The following is a 3,677-nucleotide window of genomic DNA, read 5'->3' as shown; positions in this document are numbered from 1 at the left end:
AATTGCAAGAAAACAGCAGAATTCTGCACGAAATCATCAAAATTCTTAGAGAAAACTGCATATTTCGATGCAAAACAACGATTTCTCGCCGATTTTCGTTGTTTTCTATCTTGAATTCGCCAAGAAGAGCACGAAATCTACAAGATCATGACTTTTTACCTAGATTCAACGGCTGAATTGTAAGAAAACAGCAGAATTCTGCACGAAATCATCAAAATTCTTAGAGAAAACCGCATATTTCGATGCAAAACGACGATTTCTCGCTGATTTTCGTTGTTTTCTATCTTGAATTCGCAAAGAAGAGCACGAAATCTACAAAATCATGACTTTTTACCAAGATTCAACGGCTGAATTGCAAGAAAACAGCAGAATTCTGCACGAAATCATCAAAATTCTTAGAGAAAACTGCATATTTCGATGCAAAACAACGATTTCTCGCCGATTTTCGTTGTTTTCTATCTTGAATTCGCCAAGAAGAGCACGAAATCTACAAGATCATGACTTTTTACCTAGATTCAACGGCTGAATTGTAAGAAAACAGCAGAATTCTGCACGAAATCATCAAAATTCTTAGAGAAAACCGCATATTTCGATGCAAAACGACGATTTCTCGCTGATTTTCGTTGTTTTCTATCTTGAATTCGCAAAGAAGAGCACGAAATCTACAAAATCATGACTTTTTACCAAGATTCAACGGTTGAATTGCAAGAAAACAGCAGAATTCTGCACGAAATCGTCAAAATTCTTAGAGAAAACCGCATATTTCGATGTAAAACGACGATTTCTCGCCGATTTTCGTTGTTTTCTGGCTTGAATTCGCAAAGAAGAGCACGAAATCTACAAAATCATCACTTTTTACCAAGATTCAACGGCTGAATTGCAAGAAAACAGCAGAATTCTGCACGAAATCATCAAAATTCTTAGAGAAAACCGCATTTTTCGATGCAAAATGATTATTTCTCGCCGATTTTCGTTGTTTTCTGGCTTCAATTCACAAAGAAGAGCACGAAATCTACAAAATCATGACTTTTTACCAAGATTCAACGGCTGAATTGCAAGAAAACAGCAGAATTCTGCACGAAATTATCAATATTCTTACAGAAAACCGCATATTTCGATGCAAAACAACGATTTCTCGCCGATTTTCGTTGTTTTCTGGCTTGAATTCGCAAAAAAGAGCACGAAATCTACAAAATCATCACTTTTTACCAAGATTCTACGGCTGAATTGCAAGAAAACAGCAGAATTCTGCACAAAATCATCAAAATTCTTACAGAAAACCGCATATTTCGATGCAAAACGACGATTTCTCGCTGATTTTCGTTGTTTTCTATCTTGAATTCGCAAAGAAGAGCACGGAATCTACAAAATCATGACTTTTTACCAAGATTCAACGGCTGAATTGCAAGAAAACAGCAGAATTCTGCACGAAATCATCAAAATTCTTACAGAAAACCGCATTTTTCGATGCAAAACAACGATTTCTCGCCGATTTTCGTTGTTTTCTATCTTGAATTCGCCAAGAAGAGCACGAAATCTACAAAATCATGACTTTTAACCTAGATTCAACGGCTGAATTGCAAGAAAACAGCAGAATTCTGCACGAAATCATCAAAATTCTTAGAGAAAACCGCATATTTCGATGCAAAACGACGATTTCTCGCCGATTTTCGTTGTTTTCTGGCTTGAATTCGCAAAGAAGAGCACGAAATCTACAAAATCATCACTTTTTACCAAGATTCAACGGCTAAATTGCAAGAAAACAGCAGAATTCTGCACGAAATCATCAAAATTCATAGAGAAAACCGCATATTTCGATGCAAAACGACGATTTCTCGCCGATTTTCGTTGTTTTCTGGCTTGAATTCGCAAAGAAGAGCACGAAATCTACAAAATCATGACTTTTTACCAAGCTTCAACGGCTGAATTGCAAGAAAACAGCAGAATTCTGCACGAAATCATCAAAATTCTTACAGAAAACCTCATATTTCGATGCAAAACGACGATTTCTCGCCGATTTTCGTTGTTTTCTGGCATGAATTTGCAAAGAAGAGCACGAAATCTACAAAATCATGACTTTTTACCAAGATTCAACGGCTGAATTGCAAGAAAACAGCAGAATTCTGCACGAAATCATCAAAATTCTTAGAGAAAACCGCATATTTCGATGCAAAACGACGATTTCTCGCCGATTTTCGTTGTTTTCTGGCTTGAATTCGCAAAGAAGAGCACGAAATCTACAAAATCATGATTTTTATCAAGATTCAACGGCTGAATTGCAAGAAAACAGCAGAATTCTGCACGAAATCATCAAAATTCTTAGAGAAAACTGCATATTTTGATGCAAAACAACGATTTCTCGCCGATTTTCGTTGTTTTCTATTTTGAATTCGCCAAGAGGAGCACGAAATCTACAAAATCATGACTTTTTACCTAGATTCAACGGCTGAATTGCAAGAAAACAGCAGAATTCTGCACGAAATCATCAAAATTCTTACAGAAAACCGCATATTTCGATGCCAAACAACGATTTCTCGCCGATTTTCGTTGTTTTCTATTATGAATTCGCCAAAAAGAGCACGAAATCTACAAAATCATGACTTTTTACCTAGATTCAACGGCTGAATTGCAAGAAAACAGCAGAATTCTGCACGAAATCATCAAAATTCTTACAGAAAACCGCATATTTCGATGCCAAACAACGATTTCTCGCCGATTTTCGTTGTTTTCTATTATGAATTCGCCAAAAAGAGCACGAAATCTACAAAATCATGAATTTTTACCAAGATTCAACGGCTGAATTGCAAGAAAACAGCAGAATTCTGCTCGAAATCATCAAAATTCTTACAGAAAACCGCATATTTCGATGCAAAACAACGATTTCTCGCCGATTTTCGTTGTTTTCTGGCTTGAATTCGCAAAAAAGAGCACGAAATCTACAAAATCATCACTTTTTACCAAGATTCTACGGCTGAATTGCAAGAAAACAGCAGAATTCTGCACAAAATCATCAAAATTCTTACAGAAAACCGCATATTTCGATGCAAAACGACGATTTCTCGCCGATTTTCGTTGTTTTCTGGCTTGAATTCGCAAAGAAGAGCACGAAATCTACAAAATCATGACTTTTTACCAAGATTCAACGGCTGAATTGCAAGAAAACAGCAGAATTCTGCACGAAATCATCAAAATTCTTAGAGAAAACTGCATATTTCGATGCAAAACAACGATTTCTCGCCGATTTTCGTTGTTTTCTATTTTGAATTCGCCAAGAAGAGCACGAAATTTACAAAATCATGACTTTTTACCTAGATTCAACGGCTGAATTGCAAGAAAACAGCAGAATTCTGCACGAAATCATCAAAATTCTTACAGAAAACCGCATATTTCGATGCCAAACAACGATTTCTCGCCGATTTTCGTTGTTTTCTATTATGAATTCGCCAAGAAGAGCACGAAATCTACAAAAGCATGACTTTTTACCTAGATTTAACGGCTGAATTGCAAGAAAACAGCAGAATTCCGCACGAAATCATCAAAATTCTTACAGAAAACCGCATATTTCGATGCAAAACGACGATTTCTCGCCGATTTTCGTTGTTTTCTATTTTGAATTCGCCAAGAAGAGCACGAAATCTACAAAATCATGACTTTTTACCTAGATTCAACGGCTGAAT

This window comes from Gnatocerus cornutus, unplaced genomic scaffold, assembly GCF_029298725.1.
Source record: "Gnatocerus cornutus isolate USDA-ARS CGAHR unplaced genomic scaffold, icGnaCorn1.1 Chromosome179, whole genome shotgun sequence".
Lineage (NCBI taxonomy): Eukaryota > Metazoa > Arthropoda > Insecta > Coleoptera > Tenebrionidae > Gnatocerus > Gnatocerus cornutus.
This window is presented reverse-complemented; position numbering follows the sequence as displayed.